The 27,084-nt window shown below is 56.9% G+C and overlaps 1 protein-coding gene across 2 annotated transcripts in view; it reads right to left on the bottom strand.

The window, feature by feature from the left end:
• PRDM11 (PR/SET domain 11) overlaps window positions 1-27,084 on the bottom strand; it is a 103,188-nt gene that overhangs the window by 75,545 nt on the left and 559 nt on the right. The gene's annotated exons all lie outside the window — the stretch shown is intronic.

Genomic DNA, 27,084 nt, shown 5'->3' with positions numbered 1-27,084 from the left:
CCTGGGTCAGCCACGTGCTAGACAAATGCCCTAACTGCTATACTACCATTCTGGCCCCTTAGACCTATTTTTTGTAGGTACAGGATGCCAGAGATTGCACCAGGTTGGCCATATGCAAGGCAAGAGCCCTACCCATAGTCCCTATCTACAATCTCTCTGGCCCTGCCTGCATTATTTTTGTTTGGGGTTTTTCTGGATTTTTATTCATTTTTTCTGGCTTGGGGGCCACACCTGGCAGTGCTCAGGGCTTACTCCTGGCTCGGCACTCAGGAATCATTCCTGGCGGTGCTCAGGGGACATGTGGGATGCAGGGGATCAAACTGAGGTCAGCTGCATGCAAGGCAAGAGCCCTACCTGCTGTACTATCACTCTGGCCCCACCTGAGTTATTTTTATAAGGATTTTGGGGCTATTAAAAATCAGGGGGAGGGGCTGGAGCAATAGCACAGCGGGTAGGGCATTTGCCTTGCATGTGGCCAACCCAGGTTCGATTCCCAGCATCCCATAGGGTCCCCTTGAGCACCGCCAGGAGTAATTCCTGAGTGCAGTGCCAGGAGTAAGCCCTGTGCATCACCGGGTGTAACCCAAAAAGCAAAAAAAAAAAAAAATCAGGGGGAGATATCTGCAGGGGTCCCGTTTGCAGCTGGGCGAGCAGGGGTCTCCCTGGTTGAGGCTCCCTTCTGGGGCACAGCAGATCAGGTTTCAGCGCCTCCAGGGTGCAGCTGGAGTGCAGCTGGCGGGAGGCTGGAGCAACAACACTCCCAGCGAGGTCCTTCCTGCAGAACCTTGTAAAGGTGACAGGGTGAGTCCAGCCCTGGTGGGGCTTGGAAGCAGCTGGATGAGGCAGCGCTTGTGGACCCAGTGTCAGCCAAGAAGACTCCCAAGGGAAGGGACACGGGGTGGGGGTGGGGTGGGAACTCGGGGCCTCACCCAGCTGTGCTCCGGGCTTGTTCCTGGCTCTGTGCTTAAATGTAACCAAATGTGGTGCTGGGAACCAAACCTGCATGGACCCCTGTGCCAGGTAAGCACCTTAAGTCCTGGGCTATCCCTCCGGCCTTGGGTTTCCCCGGGCAGTGCTCAGGGCTCACTCCTGGTGGTGCTCAGGAGAGCTTAGACGGTGCCAGTGATCACACGGGGGTCAAGCCATGGGACTCTTCCACTCCCTTATCTTTTGTTTCGTTTTATTTGGGGATTATCCCAAGGGGGGATTATCCCAGGGGTTGCAGGTTCTCTTCTTTGGGGGGGGGGGGGAAGGGGCTTCAATGCCAGGGACTGAAGATTTGGTGCTATTTAGGCCCCACAGTGGCTGGGTGACCTGGGCCGACCAGGGAGATGGGGATGGAACAAAGCCAGTCCCTGAAGCCCTGTACTGGCTCTCCAGCCCCAGGGGCTTTTAAAACTGGGTGACTGGAGCCGGGAGTCCATGACCTCAGGCCAAGCACAGGCAGGCTCCCGCCGGCCAATGCCCAGTCGCTTTCCTGGGAGCCACAGCGGGTGGCTGACCTGGATCCCCATCCCCTGTCCCCTCCCCGAGAAGAATCCAGTATGGAGATGCCCCGGAGGGGCAGAAGGTATGGGGCACCGCGACCATCCGCAGCAGCGGGCTTGGGAGTCTGGGACACCAGGGAGGAGCCTGGGAACCCCGGTTCTGCGGAGTTGCTGGCCACGCCCCCTCCGGCCCACACCTGGGCGTCTCCCAGGAAAGGGGAGGATTGTGGTCGCAAGTGGCGCCACCTGGGCGAGGCAGAAGGAAGGTGAGGGCTAAGAAAAGAGGGATTTGGGGGCCAGTGAGCTAGGACCAGGTGTAAGGTGCCTGTCTTACATGCTACATGCAAACCCCCCGGTCTGCATATGGTCCCCCAACATCGCAAGGGGTGATCCCTGAATACCAGTGGGTATGACCCAATCCCTGCCCAGCCCCCAGAAAAAGAGATGTGGGGTCAGGAGAGGACAGGCCTTGCATGTGAGGACCCAGGTTCCATCCCTAGAACCACATGGCCCCCTGAGCCCTGCTGGGTGTAATCCTGGATGCCCCCAAGCACCGCGTGTGGTGGCCCAAGAAACCCCCTGCACCAAAGGGCCCGAGCAGCACCGCCTCCGTGGTCCTCACGCTGAACCTCAGCCTGGCTGGCAGAGAGTTGCCACGAGACCCTGCCTCCCCTCCCCCTCCTCCCACCCCCTAAAAAGAGATAGATTGGACTAAAGACACTGAGAATTTCCTGAGTAACGCAGGGGCTTTTGCTATTCACGGGGGCTCCTTTCAATGCAGAGAAAGGTGGTGTGGGGCAGAGGAATGGGATCACCTCAGGAAGGAACCAGCACCCAAAAACACAGAACAGGAGGTCAGAGGGCGTTAAGTACTCTGAGCCCCGCCCACTGACTCTGGGAAGGGGTGGGACTAGGTCTCCACCAATCAGATTCAGAAAGCTCCTGGGATGGGGCCCAAGAGAGTGTGCAGCCTTGCATGTGCCCACCGGGGTTCAATCGCTGGCACCACATATGGTCCCCCAAGCCCAGCCAGGAGTGACCCACAGAGCCAGGGGTAAGCCCTGTGCCCAGCCTGCTCAAACCTCACTCCCATATCCTTAAAAAAAAGATGTCTCCTGGGTTTGTGAAACCTCACCTGTGACGAATTCCAGTGAAGGCAAAACCTTTAGAGGGGACCCTGGAAACCCCGGGTTTATGCTGGAACAGAAGCACAGGTGACTCGACCTGCCACGGGCACCGGAAGGAGGACTGGGCTTCTATCTGTGCTAATGTACAGAATCTGCAAGTCGGATTAGGTCGTGGGTCCCCAGGGAGTGTTAGAGAATGAGAAACGGACCTGGTGAAAAACTTCTCAGATGGGACTTCGACATGGCTAAGGGGCTGAGTTTATAGGTCCAGATCTCCCCTCCTTCTGCACCTCACCTTTTATTTTCTTTCTTTTATTTTGGGGGGGTCACACCTAGTGATGCACAGGGGTTACTCCTGGCTCATGCACTCAGGAAATACTCCTGGCCATGCTCAGGGGACCATATGGGATGCTGGGAATCAAACCCGGGTCGGCCGCGTGCAAGGCAAAACACCCTACCCGCTGTGCTATTGCTCCAGCCCTTCTTTTGGTTTTGAGGTCACACTCAGCAATGCTCAGGGGTTACTCTTGGCTCTGCACTCAGGAATTACTCCTGACAGTGCTCAGGGGACCCTATGGGATGTCAGGAATCAAACCCGGGTCAGCCGCCTGCAAGGCAAGGGCCCTCCCCACTGTACTATCACTCTGCCCACTGCACTTCACTCCTTTTGGATTTTGGGGCCATACCCAGTGGTGCTGAGGTCGGGGTGGGGGTCCTCCCTGCTGGGTGCTCATTCCTGGTGTTGCTGGGGGTGAGACCAGAACCTCCTAAATGTGAATCAGGTGTTTCGGCCCACAGGGGCCCCTTCTGCACCTCTAATCTCACCTCCAGAAATCATCCGTCTTCTGGATGCTTCAGCTCTCAAAGGAGTAAATCAGGTGGGGCTAGAGCCTTTCACCTGCATTGCTGGTGGGAGCATAAACCTGATCTCCAGGAGGAGCTTCAGTCGGGGGTGCTGCTTCTAGGCATTTCTCTGACATGCCAGCTCAGTTTCACAGCACTGCCAGGAACGCACCGTGCCCATCTGTAGGCTGGCTAAATACAGGCGCGTTTCCGCACAACAGCAGCTGTCTCAACGAAGGAAGCAAGTGGGTAGCTCCATCCCATCCTCCATGCCCCCCAACCCTCTGCGAGGTGCCTGTCCCACCCCACCCTACCAACCATACCCCGCCCTGCGCTCCCTGAATCTGTCAGAACTAAAGGCAAGCCAAGTGCTACACACACACACACACACACACACACACACACACACACACACACACACACCCCACACACAGGCCCCAGCTTCCAGAGCGCCCCACGTGATGCAAAGCAAAGAGCAAAGTTCTTGGGTGGCCAGCCAGCTGGACACAGCCTGCCCCCTGACCTCCCATTCTCCTTGGGGTCCTCATCTTCCACCCCCGCCACTGTCAGCCTGCCAACGGGCGCGTTCTTATCTCAAATTGTGCACTGGCTGTTCCGTCCGCCTGAATCGTCAGTCCCCAGGGACCCGTGGGCCTGCTCAGGCTCCTCCAATTTTTACTTTTTTTGTCTTTGCTTTTGAGACACATTTGTGGGTGCTCAGGGGCGGTCCCCTGTTCTGGAGCCCCTCCACCCCCGCCAGGGGCTGAAGCTCCCAGTCTCCTCATACAAAGCCCGTGCTCAGTCCACTGGGGTAACTTTCGGGGTGTCTCCAGGATCCTGGGGACTGAGATAAACATTACCCCCATCCACAGCCTTTCCCAGGGCCCTGTGCCCTGCCACATGCATGGACTCTGCGGATCCCGTGTACAGATATGATGGAGAGTCTCTGTGTCTTTCCACTGGAATGCAGACCTTGTGGGGGGGGAGAAGAGCTGTCCACCTGTTTCCTTGTCACTGTCTCCCACCACCCAAATGTTGCCTGGTCCCAGGGAAGTGCACATCGTGTGGCACGGTAGGGACGAAGATTGAGGTCAACCAAGAACAGATGACTGGATCAAGAAATTATGGTACATCTACGCAATGGAATCCTGCACACCGTCAGGAAGTCATGCAATCTGCTTCTACATGGATGGACGTGGAGAGTATCGTGCTGGGTGAAATGAGTCAGGAGGACAGGGACAGACGTAAAATGATTGCACTCACTCGTGGGATATAAAAAAAAAAGTATGAGATTAATACTGAAAGGCAGTAGAAGGGCCAGGAAGACCAGTCCATGGTGGGAAGCTTGCCAAAAAGGGGTAGCGGGGTGGGGGGGGGGGGGCCAGGAGGGCAGTTAGGACAGAGAAGGGACCACTATGACAGTGATAGTTGGAAATGATCACTCTGGACAAGAACTGAGTGCTGAAGGGAGGTAAAGGGATAGACATGATAGCCTTTCAGTACCTGTATTGCTAGCTACAGTGCCCAACATGGGACATGGGGGAGAGAGAGAGAGAGAGAGAGAGAGAGAGAGAGAGAGAGAGAGAGAGAGAGAGAGAGAGAGAGAGAGAGAGAAAGAGTCTGCCATAGAGGTCAGCTGGGGGTGGTTGGCAGGAGGGAAACAGGACATTGGTGGTGGGAAATGTGCACTGGTTAAAGGAGGGATGTTGGAACATTGTATGACTGAAACCCAATTGTGAACAACTTTGTAACTGTGTATCTCACAGTGACTCAGGAAAAAGAAAAATAGAAAGAAAGATTGAGACTAGGGCATGCAGATACCCAAGAGGTCAGAAATTTGTGGCTGAAATCAAGGATTCCAGTGCCGGACTCCTGCTTTAACGCCTTGCCTACTGCTGTGGGTTGGGGAGGGTGTTCCTAAACCTCTCTGTGCCTGGGGAGAGCAACGGCACCTACCTGCTCAGGCTGTTAGAAGGACGGCGTCGCTGTTTGTAACAGACTCTGTACCCTCTCTGGTGCCAGCACCTAAGCTCCATGCATGTTTTAGGGCAGGAGAGATAGCACAGTAGGTACGGCGCTTGCCTTCCACAAGACCAACCTGGGTTTGATCCCTGGCACTACACAGGGTCCCCTGTGCCCCGCTAGGAGTGAGCCCTGACACCACCGGGTGTGGCTCAGAAGCAAACGAGCCAGCTGTGTTTGGGGCGCACCCGTCTCCTCAGACAACAGGGACGTGCTCACAGGAAAGCACTAGAGGAGACGCAGCTACTCCCAGGACTGTGGGGTAAGGGAGGAGCAAGGAGCTCACTGAGTTTCTCACTAAACTGGTGAGTGTGCATGCCTGTGTGTGTGCATGTGTGCATGTGTGTGCAAGTGTGTCATGTGAGTGTGCATGTGTGTGCATGTATGTATGTGTGTTAATGTGTTTACATGTGTGCATGTGTACACTTGTATATGTATATGTGTACATATGTACATGTGTGTGCTGTGTGTGCAACATATGTATGCATGCATGTGTGAATGTTATGTGTACATGTATGTGTGTACATGTGTGCATATGTATGTGTGCTGTGTGTGCATATCTGGGAGGTGGAAGGCTGCTCCCAGGGGTCCCGAGCATCACTGCCCTCTGTGCTGTGGGTGGGCTATAGGGATCTCCCCCACCCTGTACCACTTCTGTAGCGGGTCACCCCACACCTGATTAGGAGGGTCTGTGTGACCGTGACAGGGCCCCTGCACAGAAGCTCCTGCCCTGAGCAGGGGAAGTGTCTGTCTCCTGCTGGCAACGAAAGGGGCTGAGCCCCTTACCCTGACCCCCGCGCTGCTGGCTAGCCTGCTCTGCCCTTGCCACCCCTCCAGCCTGCCCAGGGGGCCCCAGGGTGGGCTCGCCCACGATCAGGCACATGACCCTGCTCTTTGCTGAGTCCCGGCCATGGTTAGCAGCGTGCCGAGGGACGCTGTGTGTGGGTGTGGCCTTTCCTGGTCATTCATCAAACAGCAGTGGAGCCAGAGAGACGGCTCAGGGGGCAGAGCATACGCCCGGCACGCAGGAGGCCGGGGTTCAACACCCAGCACATTGTAGCGACAGCCCCGAACACGCTCAACGGCCTGATTCCCACCCGCTCCCTCCTGACTCCCTCCGAAAGCCCGAGTCCAAGGGGCCCCGGGAGGCTGGTCCTCCACGAGTGCCAGCTCGGAGCCCACTCCCCTCACCTCCCTGCACCCCCGGTTTAGAGCAGAACCCCTGAAGCACGGGGTGCTGCACAGCCCCAAAGAAAGACGTCCTGGTGACGTGGCACGGGCAGGAAGGGGGCAGAGGACGGGTGATTCAAAGAAGCAGGCCCACACTCCCTCATTCTGTAATCACCGTCTGTCCAAACCAGCAGGGGTGTGGGGCGGGGGGGGGTGGAGCGGCGACTCAGTGCGCGACTCAGTGCCCAGTGCTCAACATGCGCTGTGAAGCCACTGTGATTCACTCGCAACATGACTTCATGCCCCCAAGGGTCAGGTACTGTCCCCAGTTGCTGGTAAACAGGGATCCAACCAGGGCCTCACATAAGCTCGACTCCAGAGCCCCGGCCCTGACCGTGACCTGCAGCTTGGGAGAACTGGAGGGACCCATGGAAAACACAGAACGTGGGTGTAGGTCTGCAGGGAACCGGTCGCCCGTCTGCCTGTGAGTACCGCGAGAGAGGAGACAGTGGCTGGGCCAAGCCCGGGCCACACTGTGTGAGCGCCTGGATCCAGCTGGGCCTGAAGTCCACGTGTATGCCTCAATTTCTCACTTGACTAAGTCTGTAACTTCCTTTTCCGTTGCAGTTGACTTGTTTTGGGGGCCACACCTGGAGGTGCTCAGGATTTACTCCTGGCTATGCCCTCAGGCGTGGCCCCTGGCGGTGCTCCATATGGGATGCCGGGGATGGGCACCCAGGACAGCTGCAGGTAATTTGCCTTACCTGCTGGATTATAATTCTGGCCCCTATAGCTTCCACTTCTGCCTAAATTCTGTTTGACTCATTTTTTTTATCAGATTGTATTCCACTGACGTAGGGAACACAGTGTTACAGGTCTTTCAAGCAGGATTGGGAGGCTCAGAGAGGTTCGGCAATTTGAACAAAGCTGCACAGCACAGAGCTGGAGTCTATCCAAGTGGAACCCTTTCTACTACTCATAGACAGCGGTCCAGCAGGGTCCAGTAGAGGCTTGCAAACTGCCAGTGAGGGGTTGGAGCAGGCCGCTCCATGCAGGAGTGAAGGGGACTTCCTGAGGGTTTCTTCCTGAGCGGTCATTCGAAGAACCACAGCCCCAGAGACGGACGGCAGAGGGGCTGTGGGAGGAAGATGCCCCAGAACTGCGGTCTGGCTCAAAGAACAGGCACACGTGCTTTGCACAAGAGAGCCCTGGGCTGGACTCCTGGCACCGCAGGTCCCCTGAGTGCTGCCGGGAATGACCCCAGCACCACCGTGTGTGGACCAAAACAAGAAGGGAAGGACGGGCGCCCACGTCACAGCGGGCAGCTGCCCTGAGCGCCAGCCCACCCTGCTGCTGAGCTGCCGACTCCGCAGAAACAGATTCTGTGTAAAAACCACAGATGCGAGGCCAGAGCAATGGTACCGCAGGTAGGGCATTTGCTTCGCATGTGGCTGACCCGGGTTCGGTCCCCCGCATCCCATAGGGTCCCCCGAGCACCGGCCAGGCGTGATTCCTGAGTGCAGAGCCAGGAGTAATCCCTGAGCATCGCCGGGTGTGACCCAAAAAGCAAACAAGCAAAAAACCAAAACAAACAAAAGAAGACCGCAGACGCTCAACTTCTTTTTTATTTGGGGTGCAGAGGAGGGTGGAAGTTCTGGGACACATCTGGTGTCGCTCAGGGGCAAACTCTGTGTTCGGGGTCACCCCTGGTGATATATGAGGGTCCAGGTTCGAGCAGGGCTGGCCACACACACACTGGCCCACGTACTCTCTGTCCAGCCCCATGGATGTCCAGCTTCTCTGGGGTCGCAGGAGCCTGCAAGGGGCGTGTGTCGGAAAACCTGGCCGGGCTCAGGCTCGGGGCTCCTGGCAGCTCGGGCCGTCCCAGCCTGTTCCCTGCCGGGCTGGGCCCCCGGACACTCAGCCTGGGTGGCAGAGGAGGTGCCGGGGAGGCCCTGTCCCCTAAGAACCCGGCCTCGGGAGTCGGAGGGGCTGGGTTAGATGCCCCCAGTTTCTCTCTGTCTTAGTTAGCACATAACTGCAGGTTTTATTTCTAATTTATTTCTTTGAAATTTATTTATTTTTTAGGGGCTAGAGCGATAGCACAGCGGGTAGGGCGTTTGCCTTGCATGCGGCCGACCCGGGTTCGATCCCCAGCATCCCATATGGTCCTGTGAATACCGCCAGGAGTAGTAATTCCTGTGCATCGCCAGGTGTGACCCAAAAAAGAAAAAAAAATTATAAAATTAATTTATTTTTTTAAACTGAATCACAGGAATAACTGCAGGTTTAATGCCAAACTTATTTTACAGGAAAGTGCGGCGTGAGCATTCTGTGATGCTCGAAACACGGTTCCAGAGCCACCGTCCAGGAGTTAAGACACGCTGGCCTTGCACCCCGATGGCCTGAGCTTGAATCCCCAGCTCTGCATATCCCCTGGGCTTTGCCAGAGATCACTCCTGAGCACAGAGCCAGGAGTAGCCCCTGAGCACTGTCAGTCACGGCCATCACCTCCCCATCCCTCCCCACTCCCACCCCTGAAAAAAAAAATGCTGGCATTAAAAAAAAAAAAAAAACAGGGCACGATAATTATGCATGAAATACGGTTCCCTGGGCACTCCAGGGCCCTCAGGCCCAGAACGGTTTCTGGTAAATAAAATCTGACACTGTGATGAGTGCAAGGGAGGAGTGAGAGGGTGGGCTGGGGACACCCAGGGCCTCAGGGTGACCCTGAAAACCACTCCCCAGGGGCCTGGTGGGACAGGTAGCCGGCCTATGGGAGGCAGCTTGGAGTCCTGGGAACGCTCTGAGTGTGCCCCTCGGGTGCCAAGCCTCGCTCTGCACACAATGTTTCACCTGCTCTTTTTTTTTCTTACTTTGCAGGGGCGGGCGGGGGGCATCTGGGCCCAGGGACCCCCAAGGAACCATATGCCATGCTGGGGATCAAACTGAGGTCAGCCGTAGACGAGGCAAGCGCCATCTCTGACCCCTGGGCTATCTCTGACCCCGCACCTGTTCTCTTTAAAGCAGGGACCCTCCATCCCTGAGCATACCTGCGGGTCCAACCCAGGCCCTCACCCATGCCGGGTATATGCTCTGCCCTTTGAGCCACATCCCGGCCCATCCCCCAACTGCGCCTTTGGTTACCCATCCACAAAATGGGCATGATATTCCTTGGGCTTGTCGTGAGAAATAGCAACGAACTATGATTGCAGATTCTTCCGCCCCCTGCCACCGCCTTTCTCTGAGGATAACAAAGGGCAGATCTGCCCTTGGCGCATGTGGGCAGCAGTGGGGTTTGAACTCTCAGTCTGAGGCTCGCAAGGCCAGTGCTAGCCCTGGAACCATCTTCCGGGCCCCATAGTACAAAGTCTTCCACAGAGCCACTGACCTCGGGGAAATGCCTTCCCCACTCTGAGCCTCAGTTGGCCCACCATGGCCAACTTTGATTTTCAGGCAGCGTGTGAGTGAGAATTCACATTCTAGCACAGTCCGGACGCTGGGCCACAGAGAGACGCCCTGGATGGTTATAGCGTCTCCGTCGGGAAGGCCTCAGCAGATGCAGACGCACAATCTCAGCCTCACCCTCTGCTTCCAGATCCTTCCGTTGGCGCCTGAGTTCCAGCCCCTGGAGGTTGGAGGCATATTCCCTCCCAGCCATAATCAAGACACACCAGGACGTGGCAGGAAGCAAGTCATTCTCCCGGGGCCCCGTCTGGGGCCCCAAGGGACATCTGCCCTGCAGAGGGGCTGGCGGGAGGCACGCAAGCTAGGCGCTTCACTGCGGCCAGTGCCTGGACGTCCAGCTGAATGAGCCCTCTCCCTCTCTCACACCCCCCGGATGGGAAATGATTCATGAAAACCCAGAAGGTAAAATTAGCCCCAAGGCTGCCTTACTTGTTCTACAGCCCAAAGTCCCAGGGGGAGGGGGGTGGCGCACGCTGCCAGCTCAGGGTGGCCTCCTGGGGGCTGGCGAAGGCCAGGCTGGCCATCAGAGCCTCTGTCTCTGGGCCCTTCTATTTCTGGACTCAGCCTCCAGGGCTGTGAGCCAGGCTTCCGGAACTTTCTCTGACCTTCCTGCTCCTCAAGCTCCGAGGGGGCCCCTGCACGCGATTTGGGATGTGCCTTGTGTGTCTGCTGGAGGGCTGGCGCGCTCCCTACACAGTCACACACACACACACACACACACACACACACCGTTGTTCTCACCCCACCCACCGCCCCCTATTTTACAAGCAGGGAAACTCAGACCCAAAGCATGCAAACGGCGAGTCCAGAATCAAATCTGGTCTTGTGGTCTCCAAAAGCTGGACTCCCGACCGGGGTCAGGAAGGAGTGGAGGGGTGGGAGGTCTGCAGGGGGGCCAGACCCTGGAAAATCCCCCCACCAGAGCCTGCCCTGTCCTTTCCACAGCGTCAGAACGACTTAAGATCATAACGTGGTCCTGGACTCCCAAATCTAATTGGTCAAGTAGGAGATTGGAGGGTTCCCAACATCTCCAGATTTGATTTTAAAAGGCGGGGGGTGCTGAGAGGGCCCGAGAGAGCTGGAAGGAGGGGCTCAGGCTCTGCTCAGCCCCCAGAAGCACAGGGTCTCCCTCAGGCTGCCAGGAATGACCCTAACGCACAAAGCCAGGGGCAGCCCCGAGTACCACGGGGAGTGGCCCCCAAACAAAACAACAACGAGGCTCAGGTTCGATCCCGCTGGCATGGCTGGGAGTAGCCTCTGAGCACGACCAGGTGTGGCTCCAAGACCAAAATCAAACAGTGGGGGCGGGGATTGAGAAAATGCAATCTGAACCCCGAGACAAAAGTCACAGCCGCAGAGGGGACAGAGTAGCAAGAATTGGTGAGTCGGTGAGGGGGTGTGAGTGTGTGTGCGTGGGAGGATGTGTGCGGGTGTGTGGATATAGGATGAGTGTGAGGGCATGTGGTATATGTGAGTGATGTGAGTAGATGTGGGCATACTGAATGTGTGAGTATGTGAGTGGATATGGATGTACATGAATGTCTGAGGTGAGCGTGGGAGGGCATGTGGGTACATGTGAGCATGTGAGTGCACGTGGGTACACATGTGTGAGGAGTACACATGGGTACATGTGAGCGTGTAAGTGCACGTGGGCACATGTGAGTGTGTGAGTGCATGTGAATACAGGTGAGTGTATGTGTGCATGTGGGTACATGCAATGTGTGCATGCATGTGAATATATTGAGTGTGTGAGTACACGTGGGCACATGTAACTGTGTGGGTACATGTGAGTATGTGAGTGCATGTGGGTGCATGTGTGTGAATACATGTAGGTACATATGTGTGTGAGTGCTATGGGTACATGTGAGTATGTGAGTGCATATGGGTACATGTGAGTGTGTTAGTGCATGTAGGTACAGGTGAGTGTGTGAGTGCATGTGGGTACATGTGAGTGTACAAGATGAGTGTATGAGTGCATGTGGGTGGGTCTGGGTGAGTGTATGAGGTGAGTGTGTGTGTGTGAATACATGCGACTGTGTGAGTACATGTGGGTACATATGAGTGTGTGAGTGCATATGGGTACATGTGAGTGTGCGAGTGCATATGAGTACATGTGAGTGAGTACATTTGAGTACATGTATGTGAGTGCATGTGGGTACATGTGAGTATGTGAGTGCATGTGGGTACATGTGAGTATGTGAGTGCATATGGGTACATGTGAGTGTGTGAGTACATGTGGATCCATGTGAGTGTGTGAGTGTATGGGGTCCATGTGAGTGTGTGAGTGCATGTGGATCCATGTGAGTGTGTGAGTGTATGGGGTCCATGTGAGTGTGTGAGTGCATGTGTGTCCAGGTGACTAGCGGCTTCTAGGATCCCACGCAGCAGACAGAAATAGTCTCGTCGTTCACTTCCTTGCTGATAATCTCTTACAGGAAGATGAGCAACTTTTTTCTCTATCAAGAAAGAAAAGTGGCAACCTTCTTATTTATCAAGAGAAATCTGAAATGTCCCCTTGCATCTGCGTGTCTCCCTCCTGCTCCCCAGACTCTGATCACGGAAGCCACGCTACCGCACGGCACCTGCCTGGCCTCTGCAAGTCTGTCTGGGTCCGAGCTCTGCAGCCCGGGGCCAGCCACACCCTTCATTCGCCTTGGCCCGAGCTGGGGTAAGTCAACGCCCGACACAGCCGCTACACTGCAGACGGCACTTGTGTGCGTGCGTGTCTGTGGGCACCAGTGACACTGGATGTGATGTGGGTGTGTGCCAGGAGCCAGAGACGGGATATGGTAGCGGTGCTCCCCTCAGCCCCCCGGCTGCTGACCTCACCCAGAGACCCCCGGGCCCCCATGCAGGAGAGCTGCCTCCCACAGCCCACAGCAGCACCCTGACACCGTGGAGAACGCTGCCACACTCGGGGCCACCACTCCTGGATACCGGGACAGTTTGTGGCCTCTTAGGGGTGACCCCGACCCTCTGGGATCACTGACCACACATGTGCCCGCCTGGCTGGACACAGTCTGTCCGGACTCTCATGGAGGTGGGGAGGAGGGGGGCTCTTAAGTGCAGAACCGAGTCAGCAGCCCAGCAGCCTGGCCTTGTCAGGGGCTCGGTGTGGCTGTGGGAGTCCGTCTGACCTCTGTGGCTCAGTCTCCGTATCTGTGATACAGCCTTGGCCGTGTGGAGCCGGAGAGATCGAGGCGGACAGGCCCAGGGGTCAAGCCCTGGCCGGAACCCTCAGCTGTGGCCCAGAGGCATCCCAGGGTTCTTGGGGAGAGACAGGCCCCAGGCTGTGCCTCCCGGTAACCTCCACAAGGGCAAGAGATCAGATCTACAGCCACAACAGGCCCATTGAGAGCGCTCACTCGGCCCAAGGTGTGGGGTTACCTTCCCCAGCTCCTGGCCACAGGACAGGGTTAGGCTGACCTGCTTCTCGCCCCGGGCCAGACCCATCACCCGGAGCAGCCATCCCAGTAGCCAGCTCCTCTGGGAAGACAGGGAGGGGCCAGGCATGAAGCAGCGGCTGCGGCTGCCCACAGAAGGGGCTGGCACTAACGCAGAGAAGATCCCCCAAGTCATGATGTGACTTAACCAAGCACAGCTTGGCGCTAGGACGTTCTAGTTGCACGCTCTGAGTTCTCCAAGGCTAGGATGCTCTCTATCGTCATGGATATTTCAGGGACTAGGATGGGGCCGGAGCAACACACAGCAGGGAAGTTATTTGCCTTGGATGCAGCAGACCCGGGTTCAATCTCCGGCATCCCATAAGGTCCCCAAGTACCACAAGGAGTGCGGAGCCAGAAGTAACCCCTGATCGGAGCTGGAGCAGTAACACAGTGGGTAGGGTGTTTGCCTTGCATGTGGCCGACCCAGGTTCAATTCCCAGCATCCCATATGGTTCCCCAATCACCACCAGGAGTGATTCCTGAGTGCATGAGCCAGGAGTAACCCCTCTGCATTGCCGGATGTGACCCAAAAATTTAAAAAAAAAAAACCAGAAGTAACCTCTGAGCATCACTAGGAGTGGATAAAACAAACAAAACAAAATAAACAAACAAACCAAAAAAAACCAAAAGAAGGAAATAAAGACACCAGGAGGCCACGTGGCATCCCTAGAAACTCCCTGGAGTCAGGAAGGGGCTGACCCAGGAGGTGAACCAAGGTACCCCGGCTCCTGAGCCCAGAGCACCCACAGGCCTTGGAGTCGAGGCAGAAAACCCCTGAACGTGGAGGACAAACGTCACCAGGGGCCAGGCTGCAGTCTGCAGCTCTTGGGGGCCAGGATGAGACCCAGGAGGAGTGGGAATAGCACAGCGGGACGGCTGGCTCTGTGCGGTCTCAGGGGACGGACTGACGGTGGCGCAGTACAGACTTTAAACAAAACAGCTTCCAGTAGCCCAACAGCGCAGGCTTGGCAGGTCGGAGACCCGAGTCCATGCCCGGAACCACATGGTCCCCTGGGGTGACCCCAAGCACTGGCTTGGGAGTAACCTTTGAGCAATGGGCACGCACCCCCACCCCAGACACATACACACACACACACACACACACACACACACACACACACACACACACACACACATACACACACACAGAAGAATTGACTTAGGGCCCAGGAATGTGTGCCAAGCGGTAGAGCCCCTCACTGGTAGGGGCCCTGCATTGAATGACCCCCACACAGTTGCTAGGAGGGGCCCCCTAGTGCTCCCTGAGCACTGAGGCTGTAGACCCCACACATACACACACACAATCTGAGAAGAGAAAAAAAATACGCAAACTCATTATTAATATATCTGTAGAATGATTAAATATACAATGGTCTTGCCTACAAATGACTACACTTGTCAGTAAAAACAAAACAACAAAAACTCCTTTCATGATGGTAGCTTGCTGGGTGGAACCACGGCAGAGTTCCAAGATCTGAGGTTAAATGAGAAGAGCACTTTGCAGGATGATCCCTGTTCCATGAAGCCATTTGTCTGTGCACACACACACACACACAAACACGTACACACACAAATACAAACATATACAAACACACACACTTCTCTCACACACATTCACATACATACTCGGTCACACACTCTCATACATTCACACAAATACTCTCACACACTCAGACACACACATACTCATACTCATTCAGCTGTACACACCCACCCTCTCACACTCAGTCATAGGCACACACCCTCATACACTCACGCACATTCTCTTACGCACTCACTCGTACCTGGTTGCTCACACTCTAACAATTTTCTCACATACACATACATACCCATATGTATGCTCAAACTCGCACACACTCACACACTCCACTCACATTCACACACTCTCACACACACTCACATATACACACTCACACATACAGTACTCTCACACACTCACATTCATACCTCACATTCACACTCACTCACATACATACTCTCACACATTCATTCACACTCTTCAGCATACATATCTTAACACACTCACTCACATACATACACACATACACACTCATACAGTCTCACACTCATATACACTCTCACACACACACATACTCCCGCATAGGCTCATACACACTCTCATACAGACTCAAACATTCTCACAGACTCACACATTCTCTCTCTCTCTCTCTCTCTCTCACACACACACACACACACACACACACACACACACACACACACACACCACAGAGTAGCCCATCCCTAATGGCCGTAAGTGTCAATGAGAAAGAAAGAACAGAGCAATTCGTCCTACAGAGGATGGGGAATGTCGTGCCGATCAAGGAGACTGCAGCTTTTTCCACACTCACATTTTCACTCGTGCAAAATAGCTCCGCCTGTTCCTTCCAGCAGTGAGACTGAGTCAGACAGCATCGAGAAGACGCACTACGTGGCCGTGGGGAGCAGTGAGCTGGGCTGGGGCGAGGGAGCAGCGGCCATGGCTTCTTCGGAACCCCAGAGCCTCCTGGGGGGGGGGGGAGCAAACCCCCCCTCTCCCGCAGGGCTGCAGGGCAGGAGGTACAGAGCAGGCGAGGCAGGGAGGGCCAACCGGACCCCCACGGGCCAGGCACTAGGTGGGCTTCCCTCTGCCGGCCTCTCCCTGCGACCTCCGCGGGCCCCGGCACCCCTCTCTGTCCAGCCAGCGCTGGGCTTGGGTCTCACTGCCCAGGTCAGAGCCCAGGAGGCCTCCCCGTGGGGGCAGGCGCTCAGAAGGAGGGAGAAGGAAGAAGTGAAAGGTCAGGGGGGCTGGGAAGCCCCACGTCCGCCGGGCAAAGGGCCCTACCCTGGCTGAGTCCAGCCCGGACACTCCCCGGCCCTGGGCAGGCAGTGACCACACTCCACACTGAGGTCAGCGCAGTGCAGACCTTCCAGGCAGCTGGGGGACAAGCGCTGCTCTGTCGGCGGGGGCTCCACCAGGGACAGACAGCCCCCCAGCCCCTTCCAGGAGTAGCCCCCAAACACTCCCCTCAAGGGCCCAGGAGAGGCCAAAGTCGGGGAGGGGCACATGCTTTGCACGCAGGAGACCGGGTCTGACCCTGGCACCACGTGGTCCTCCCCTTCCAGGGAATGGCCCCCAAACATCTCCAGGTGTGACCCCAAAACGAGAGAGAGAAGTAGGGGCAGGGAATTGGCTCAAAGGGTTGGTCTCTGTATAGGGGACCCCCAGACTCCCAGATTCCATCCCCTGCACCACAGGGCCCCCCAGTCATGCCAGGTGTGGTCCCAGAGCACTGCACGGGGAGTAAACCGAGGTGTGGGTTTAAATCCTTGTGGGTGGGGGAAAGCGAGAGCAAAGAAGACTTAAGAAAGATGCATCAGCACCCCAAATCCAGCTCGACTTCCGACAAACCACCCGGCCTCACCGCCCTCACCTGCACAATGAGCTTGTGCCACCTCCCACCCAGGCTCACAGCCAATGAAAGTTTGAGGGGCGCAGGACAGCTTGGTGGACAACCACCCAGATCCCACAGCGACCCGGGCCCTCACCTGCCCCAGACACTGACCCTGGAGGGAAGGGGGTGGCAGACACTGGGCCCCAAGGCAGCCGACTCACACCCCACAGCCCTGCCACCAGCCTCCCAAGGACGGGGCAGCAACAAGCCGGGGGTCTTGGGGTGGGCAGGTGTGCGGGTGGGGAAGAGGGCTGGATGGGCGCCAGGAGGCAGCCGTGGGGGCTGGAGTCTCTCTTGGCCTCTGTCCTGGGCTGCGGGCCAGCCAGCAGACAGGGAGCCGCCCCCGGCAGGTGCCAGGGCGGGGTCTGGTTTCTACCTGGAAACTGGGGGCGGGGCTCCCCGGGAGCCGGCAGCCAGGGCTCAGCACCCCGCCCGCCCCGCCCCCTCCACAGCCCCCCCCCCTCACGGATCTGGGGCAGGGACAGGAGGGGAACTGAGAGGAGGAAGGACAAAGCCGAATCCCCACCGCCCACCCGAGGGAGGCAGCCCAGAGGGCCAGACAGCCCTAGGGCCGCGCAGCAGGTGGGGCCAGGCCCCCTGCTCTCCTTCCAGGGGTGCGGGGCTGGGGTGCAGAGGAATAAACGTCCAGTCTGGGCATTCAAGTGTGAGCTCTGTCCCTCCCCAAACTGTTCCCCCGGCCCCAAGTCAGGAGTAGCCCGAACACACACCCAGGATGATCCCAAATCGTCACGAAAATGGGGATCATGAAAATGGCGTGATCGGCACCATCTTGCCACATTCAACAGAGAAGAGGCCAGGCATTCTGGTGAGCAACTCGGCCAGAGAAATGCTCCGGACCCAAAACCGGGCCAACAACACCGGGGATCCGGACGGAGGAGGTGCAGCCACAACACCTTCTCCAGATGGAGCCCTGGTGACACTGAGCAGCAACTAACACGGCTCCAGCTTGCAGGACTGGGACACATCCCAGCTGCGCGCAACCTTTTCTAAAAACTGAAAACATGCAATCTTTTAATGGAAAACCAATTATCAAATGCTTCCTTAGTAGGGCTGTCTTTCTTTGGGGGAAACTCCAACAACAATAGTGAGTTTTGTGTTGTAATATGGAACGTAATCAAGGTAAAGAGAAAATGAAGTGAAATTCTTCAGTTATACAGTTTGGGGTGGGGGGGCGGGGGCGGTGGGTATACTGGGGATTTTGGTGGTAGAATATGGGCACTGGTGAAGGGATGGTGTTTGAATATTGTATAACTGAGACATAAACCTGAAAACTTTGTAACTTTGCACATGGTGATTAAATAAAATTTTTTTAAAAAAGAAAATGGCGTGATAACCTCCTGGGGAATGAAGGATTGGGGAGAAGGTGAAATGGGGGAGGGGGGCAAGTCCTGAATTGTCCTGAGGAGCAGGTGGGGCTGAAGAAGAGTAAGGATAGCATGGAAAGTTCTAGAACAGTCTTTCCCAAATCGGGAGGTCTCTGCCCCTGGGAGGGTGCTAGAATGGTGGGTGTGAGGACTGGGTGTGAGTGAGTTTTGCTTAACAGGCTGACCACAAAGACGCTGCCAGCTGTTAATTAAACCACACTCCAATGTGAGCCACCGGTGTGCAGGCAGGGTCCTGTTAGAGGAGGTAAAACTGGGGCCAGAGCGATAGCACAGCGGGGAGGGCGTTTGTCTTGCACACAGCTGACCCGGGTTCGATCCCAGCATCCCCTACGGTCCCCAGAGCACCACCAGGAGAGACTCCTGAGTGCAGAGCCAGGAGTAACCCCTGAGCACTGCTGGGGGTGGCCCCACAAGGCAAAGGGGTGGGGGGAAGTAAAATTCCAGGAGGGGCTTGAGTAACTTTTCTTCTGAAGAGTGGGCAGGTAAGTTTGAGGGCCTCTGCAGGAAGACACTGAAGGGGGCGGGAGGAGACCCAAGGTGGGGCACAGGCTTCGCATGCAGGAGCCCCAGGGTCCATCCCCAGCACCACACGCCCCATCGAGCACTGCCAGGGAGCAGCCCCCGGGCACAGACGGGAGAAGCCCCTGAGCGCTGGGTTTGCAGAGTCCTCAAACCCGAGCATCCTCCTGCCATGTCTGACGCTGGGCAGCAGGTGGGCCGGCAGCGGTCTGTCTCACTCTACCACCTCGCCCCCCCCCATGCCAACTCTCCCGGGTGGGGCATTCTCCAGAGGTGCCTGAAAGCAGAGGGTCCTGAGATTAGCTGCAGAGCCCCCCAGTTTGGAACTCAACTCCTATTCTGAGAACACCCAGCCAATCAGCTGGGACTCTCAGGCGACAGAGCAGGCAACACACCCCTCAGCCTTAACCTCCTTCACACCGTCACACACGCGGCTTTCTCTGGGCGTTTGGAAAGATTCGAGCACAGCTGTGTGATCCGGGGATGGTGATTTGACCTCTCTGATCCCCAGGCTCCTCATCCATCTGGCTGGAATGGAGCAGCGGGCGGGGGGGGGGGGGGCTAGGTGGGAGGGCTCAGGAACCAGGAAGCCCCAGAGTGAATCCACCAGGAAGCTTCTTATCTAGGAAACGGGGTGCGCAATCCCAGCTCACTGAGCCTCGGGGTGACACCAGAAGGAAGCACGGGAAGCGCCCTGTGCCCGGGCACCCTCGCTCTGCCAACGCGGGAGGCCCAGGTCAGCGGAGGGCAGAGTTCATGCTGGCAGAAAGCCTCCATGATAAACAAGGGAGCCCCAAACAAGATCAGTTAAGTCACACACACAGACACACACACACAGACACACACACACAGACACACACGTACACACACAGCACAGACAGACAGATAGACAGACAGACAGACACACACACACACACACACACACACACACACACCACAGCACAGTGAGTGGGACCCTGCCCCAAGGAGGTCACGGGCAGGAAGTGCCGGTGAAACGGGTGCAATGCCAGAACGACAGTGCCCAAGACCCAGGGTCTTTACGTGGGTCCTGAGAAGGCGGGCCTGGCCCTGGACAGAAGCGGTCAGTGTTCTGGGGGAGGCCCTGAGACCCCGAGAAGGACTTGGCTGTCAGCTCATCCCTGGCTCACCTCCCTTCTCTTCTGAACTTCACCTCCTTCTATTGCCTTACTGAACCACCCCCCCCCACACACACACTCTCTCTCTCTCTCTCTCTCTCTCTCTCTCTCTCTCTCTCTGACTCTCTCTCTCCCAGACCCTTCCCTATGCCCCTGCCTTACTACCAGTGTACCCCAAACTGAATGCCTCCCCCTCCTTCTGCTCCAGCGCCTACACAACCTTCCAAACCCAGCGGGAAGGGCTGCTCCTCCAGGAAGCCCACCCTAACCCAGAGACCACCGCCGGCATCTCCCCGAGCCCCTCCCCTGGTGCCACGCTGAGTTCTGCAGTCTCCGAGGCCAGAGTTGTGCACTGCACCCCAAGTCCAGCCCCGTGCCTGGTCCAGGGGTGGCCTGTGTGCAGAGGCCATGGATGGAAGGAGGCCCCCCTCTCACACTCGGCCTGCTCCCCGCCGGCTGCCCCTCCACCCCAGGAGCCGCCCCCCGGAGCGAGCGAGTGAGCGAGCACAGCCGCCCGGCCCGTCGCCGTCTCCCCAACCCAGATAGAATCTGCAATAGGAAACAGGCTTCTTAAAAATAACAGCACATTTTTCTTTTTTCTTCATTGTTGTGTGTGTGTGTGTGTGTGTGTGTGTGTGTCTGTGTGTGTGTGTGTGTTCTTTCTGTCTTTCTGCATGGCTGATTTTTTCCGGTGCAGCCCTGTAGCCAGCTTCAGGGAAAGGCCCTCCCCGGCCCCACTCTGAGAATATGGGGTTCAGAGAACCCCCCAGGGATGGGGAGGCACCAGATGGTTCTGGACGAGGCACTCTGGGCCAGAAACACCCACGCCCCCACCTGATGGGAAGTGGGGGTTACCTGCCGGAAACTCATCCCTCATGGGGCATGGCCACAGGCCTTCTCGGCCCTCCATCCCGAGACATCCGGGGAGGGCATCAGACTGCCTAGGCCCCACTCCTGGGCACCCCAGTGTGGGACCTTGGACCCTTTACCCCATCCCTGGCAGCCCCCCGTTCCCCTTGGGTGCAGTGGAGCTAAGATTCTCTGTGGAGACCCCTGTTTTTGGCTGAGGGTCCAGGACACGCCCTGTGCCCTGTGGGGTCCTCGATAACCCTCCCACAAACGGGGGGGGGTGGCATAGCCTCTCAGGACCACCTGCCATCTGCCAGACAGATGCACAGACTCTGGGATGGAGAGAGAGTTACAGCAGGTTGGGCACCTTGCATGCAGCCAACCCATGTTCGATCCCCAGCATCCCATATGATGCCCCGAGCCGGCCAGGAGTAATTCCTGAGTGCAGGCAGGCCTAAGCCCTGAGCACCGCAGGGGTGAGCTCCCCGCAAACAAGCAAAAGGCAGGATTCTCCTCGTCTGCCCAGCAGACAGCTCCTGGGTCTGTTGACTCTCACCCTCTTGCCCTCCTGGGTTCCTTCTCAGATCCTGTGGGTGGTGTTTCTCACCTGTCAGCACCAGCCGCCCTGCTTCCACGGCCTGAAGGCCAGGCTCTCTGGCCACCACGCCTGAGCCCGCCATCCAGGGGGCCTTGGCCTCCAGCCCTGCAGGGCAGCAGGGTCCCCTCTCAATATTCAGGGCTCACCGAAGCTGTGCCACCTGACAGCGGCTCCCTGTCACAAACAGGCCAGGTCCTGCCCTCACAGACCTCGGGCCCAATGGTGCGGTGAGAATGACAGCTCTCGGGGGTCTCTGAGAGGCTAGAATGGGGAGGGAGGGTCCCACCTAACCAGGGAGGGCTTTCTGGAAGAGGTGACGTGGAAACTGGGAGCAGGAGGCAAAAGCAGGAGGAGAGGCATTCACGGGCAGAGCACAGGGCACCAGAGGCAGGGAGGGAACGTGACAATGGAGAGGGGTGCACGCTGGGGTCCCCAGGAGGTCCTGAGGGCAGCTTGGGGATCTACCTCTTTCTCCTAGGAGAGGTGGGAGTTCTCCCAGGGGGTGAGTGATTTGTGGCTCAGAAAGGTCACCCCAGTTTCTGGGGATGAGTCTGTGTGTGTGTACGTGCATGTGTGTACATGTATGAATGTGTGCATGTGTGTGCTGTGTGCTTGTGTGAGCCCATGTATGTACATGTGCACATGCAGGTGTTTGTGTGTGCATGCATGCGTGTGTGCATGCATGTGTGTGTGTGTGTGTATGTGTGTGTGTGTACACACACTCTCTCTATCTGGAAGATTCTCCTGGCACCTGTCTCAGTCACGCCAAGCTACATCACAGTAGACGAACAACTCCCAACCTTGGAGGTTTCAAACCACCCTGGTTCAGTGGTCACTCATGCTGCATGTCCAGCCTGGGCCATCAAAGGGCTCCACTCAGGGAGTGAGGCAGGGACCTAGCTGTCCCTGGCCAAGACCCCTCGAGAGGGCCATGAATGGATGCTCTGGCCCCGAAGTGACATGTTCGGCTGCAGCTCACAACCCACTGTCCACACAGCAGGAACAGCCGAGACCCCCCTGCCATGTGCCAGAGGCCCTGGGACACAGGGGGCATGCTGAGGACCCCATCCTGCCCGCCACGCCCTTCGCTGGCCTTAACTCCATCACGACACACAGCTGTTCCTTGTCCCGGCGGGCGACCGCGCCTCAAAGCCTGAGACCCAGGGGGCGGGTGGGAGGTGAGGCCAAGGGCAGAGACCACCTCCCTCTGAGACTACTTGGTCACGCTAACAAGTTGGTTCTCGGGCCAGACAGAGAGAGCTGTGCGCAGGGCGCTTGCCTTGCACGTGGCTGACACGGGCTCTATCCCCAGCGCCCGAGACGGTGCCCAGAGCACCACAGAGAGTAAATTCCTGAGTGCGGGGCCAGGAGTAACCCCCTCTCCACCACCAGAAAACAAAAACATAAAAGCCCTAAGCTGATTCTTGACTCTAAAGGTCCTGGGAAGAGGTCAGTGTTTTTGTTTTTGCTTTGGGCCACACCCGGGGGTGCTCAGGGCTCACTCCTGGCTCTGCGCTCAGGGGACCATATGGGGTTCCAGGAATCGATTAAACCCAGGCCAGCCGTGGGCAAGGCAAGCGCCCTACTCGCTGTACTATTGTTTCGGCTCCAAGACTTCAGTTTTTTTTTTATTTATTTTTTCTTTCTGGGTCACACCCGGTGATGCACAGGGGTTACCCCTGGCTCTGCACTCGAGAATTACTCCTGACTGTGCTCAGGGGACCATATGGGGTTCTGGGAATCAAACCCGGGTTGGCCGCGTGAAAGGCAAACACCCTACCCGCTGTGCTATGCTTCAGCCCAAGACTTCAGTGTTTTATTTATTTTTTTTTATTATTATTATTATTTTGCTTTTTGGGTCACACCTAACGATGCTCAGGGGTTACTCCTGGCTTTGCACTCAGGAATTACTCCTGGCGGTGCTTGGGGGACCATATGGGATGCCGGGGATCGAACCCAGGTCGGCCGCGTGCAAGGCAAACGCCCTACCCGCTGTGCTATCGCTTCAGCCCCAAGACTTCAGTGTTTTAAAGAAGCTTGACATGGTCTTCCCGGCTGACCACCCCTGTCTGGGAGGCTCAGGCCGGCTGGCAGAGGAGGGCAACGCTCCAGCTCTCTCCGGCATCCTGGGGAGAAACAGCAGCCGTGTGGCTACAAATCTGGGGAGCAGAAGCTGGAGAGAAGCGTGTGGGATCCATTCAGAAAGTTCTCGGGCTCAGAAGGATGGTGGTGACCTTGGCTGCAGTCAGAGCCCAGAGGATTTGAGGAGGACAGTTAGGGGGCAGTCTTGGTCCCCGGGCATCCCTCGTGACTGCGACGTGGCCAGGGAGGCAGCTGAACAAACAAACAGGGCTGCCTCCTGCCTCCTCACCTGGGGATCTCTGCTGCCTGGGACTTGCCAGCGACCTACAGCCAGGGACAAGCAGGGACACCCGTTTTACCCCAAGTGAATCCAGGAGAGGAGAGACCGACCGTGCAAGGTTTATGAGCGGGGCAGGTAGGTGGGGGGCTGAGGTGGGCGGGGGGGTGGGGTGGGGGAAAAGTTGGGAGGCGAGGGCTGGCAGTGAGTTCTCAGGAAGTCATAAAACCAAGATGGGACTGAAAGAAGTTACTCTGTCACTAGCCTGAAGGTAGCCAAAAAAAGCGTCGTGGCTGAATCCACACTGTGGACACAGGAACTGGGTCCTGATAAGACTCTCGCTGGCGCCATTGCAGGCTGGGGAAAGGTTGGACACGCCCCCCCCCCACACACACACACATACACCCGCAGCCAGAGAGAAGTTCCCACAGGAACAAAGGGTTGTGATAAGGACTAGAAGGTGGATCACCAAAAGTTCCAACAAGCAATTCCTCTTGACAACACCATAGCAACAGACTCGATTCCAGAGAAAGTCCCATATCAGCTGGGGGCAGTTTGGAATTAAAATCAGTTCTGCAAAGGCAGCGGGGTGCTTGCCCCTGGTGTGGGGGAGAGTGCCCGCACCTCCACCTGAGATGTGTCTCCTGAGTCCTCCCCTCTGGGGAGGAGCCTGTGTTCTCTCTCTCTCTCTGGAGTGCATTATTCTCTCTCCTTCCTTCCTCACTCCTCATAAAACTCATTTACTTCACTATTTGTCTTCTCCTGAAAGTCTTCTTCTTTTGGGGGGCCACATCTAAGGGTGCTCAGGGCTTACTCCTGGCTCTGTGCTCAGGGATCACTCCTAGAGGGGCTCCGTGGACCAGATGGGATGTCTGGGATCCAATCCAGGTCAGCCGTGTGCAATGCTCTATCCGCCGTCCTATCGCTCCTGCCCCGTTTGCCCGAAATTCTTCACGGTAAGCAAAGGGCGACGTGTCCGAGAGACCCGGGTCAAGTTTAGGACTTTGTCTCCCTTCCCGGAAAGAGCAATTCCTCGCTCCAGCCTCGTGCCACGGCTGCCTGAGAAACTGGGTGCCAGGGATCATTCTCCATGCTAGGCAGAGCCAGGGGACCTGGGTGACACCAGGCGACCACCTTGTGGGGCTGGTGAGACGTGAAGTCTGTGAGGTGCAGGGGTTCACCACAGACTCTCATCTGTCCTCAATCTCCCCCCAGGCGCTGCCCTGGGGGGACCAAGGTGGACTCCCTTCTGGAGTGGGCCACTTCTCATCGCCTCACGTCACATGACTACCCCCAACACTTGCATGACACTGAAGAAAGCTCTGAAACAATCCAATTCCAGGAGATATGAGAAATGTAACTCGGGTCAGAAAGGCACCCGAGCATGGTCATGCTGCCTCTGGTGATGGGCCCAGGATGAGTGGGGAGCCTGTCACCCACTGGTGATGAGCTTGTCACCAGGAAAGGGACCTTGCCTCTGCCCCAGCTACTACCTACTTAGGGGCCAGTTTAGAGTGGGACTGGCTGGGTTGGGGGCAATCTGCCCTTTCTGGTGCTTCAGAGAGAGCACTTTTTTGCAATCATGACAGAGAACCTCTTTTTTCCCCCAGGACAGTTTGCACCACACCTGGTGGTGTGCTCAGAGGGTCACTCCTGGGGGGACTCAGTAAACCATGCAGTGCCGGGGATCGAACCTGAGTCTCCTGAGTGCAAAGCGTGCACTCAGCCAGCCCACAAAGCGGTCTCTCCTGTGGAGACCCCTTCATGACACGGCCGTCACACTCTGACCTACGCCTCTCCAGCTATTTAATCTCACACCTGCCCTGCCAGACAGGCTGTGTGGGTTTCACGGGAAGAACAGAGAAGCAAGGTTCAGCGGGGTCAAAGGCGACTGTGCCAAGTTCAAAGTTGCAGTTTTTTTGCAGGGAAGAATCCCAATGGGGCAAAATTCTTTTTTTGTTACACTAATGCCATGAGCCCTTACTGGAGAATGGGGGGAGGGTGGTGATCCGTGGGAAGCCTATGCCCACCCAGAACTCCTCTTTTGGGAGACACCCCAGCTGTACCCAGAGCTTTCTCCTGCCTCTGTGAAAGGGAATCATTCACCCCTGCTGGGCTCTGGTACCATATGTGATGCCAGGGATTGAATGAGGGTCAGCCATGGTCAAGGCAAGTGCCCTACCCACTGTTCTCTCTCTCTCTCTCTCTCTCTCTCTCTCTCTCTCTCTCTCTCTCTCTCTCTCTCTCTCTCTCTCTCTCTCTCTCTCTCTCTCTCGCCGCCCAGAAATCTTCTTGCCCATCACACAGAGAACCCAGTAGGCAAAGATCCCAGAGTCAGAGAGGATGGCGGACTGGAGCAGGGCTCCTAACACACCTACACCCTCACTCCCCAGCCTTCTCCTCACCCGGACAATGGGGGCAAAGGCAAGCTTGGGTCCCAGGGGCATGAGGCACTATGGAAAATTCTGTTGCCCAGAATTGACAGAACGCCCCCCCCCCCACCAAGTTTCTAGGCATTAGAGTGATCTTATTAATTTTCTGGGGTGAAGGGGCTCGGGCACAAAGGACGGGTGAGTCTCTCCTTTACCGCCATTCGAAACCATACACCATAAACCTCAAAAGAGGTTCAGTATTTAGCTTCCGGGTCCGTGCATCACCTGAGGTCTAACCCCCTCCACCCAACCTGACTCCAGAAACCAGCAACTTTTCAACCACCGGCATCACCGTCCACGGACCAAAACGTCTGTCGTCTCTGCTTGCAGCTACTAGCCAGGGCGTGCTGGCCTTGACCGGAGAAAGGTCACTGACCGCTGAGTTTCTGCATTAAGGAATACCTGGAGGATGCGGGCGGCACTCGGAAGAGATAACCCTGAGTCTAGCCCGCAACTCAGATATCCAATAGATCAAAAAGACGCAGCATCTGACTCAGCCACATAGAAGGCTGGGGGGTGGGGAAGGGAGCATACGGGGGACCCCAGCACTGCAAAGGTGCTGCCCCAGTCCATCAGCTGGCAGGAACCGTGCCGAAAGCTGCCCGCAGAACTAGGCCAGCGTCCGCGCGAGCCCCTCAGCTCGCCCCGCCCCACCCGAGTCTCCCCGTTCTCATTCCCAACGCTGGGGCCCAGTGCCCGCTTCCATTGGTCGGCGGCCACGTCCGTCAGCAGGCGGGACGTCGGCGGCGAGCAAAGCCTACAGACCATTGGTGGGCGGCCACGTCCGTCAG

This window comes from Sorex araneus, chromosome 6 (genome assembly GCF_027595985.1).
Source record: "Sorex araneus isolate mSorAra2 chromosome 6, mSorAra2.pri, whole genome shotgun sequence".
NCBI classification, from domain to species: domain Eukaryota; kingdom Metazoa; phylum Chordata; class Mammalia; order Eulipotyphla; family Soricidae; genus Sorex; species Sorex araneus.
Note: the sequence above shows the minus strand (reverse complement) of the source record. Positions and strands in the feature narration are given on the sequence as shown.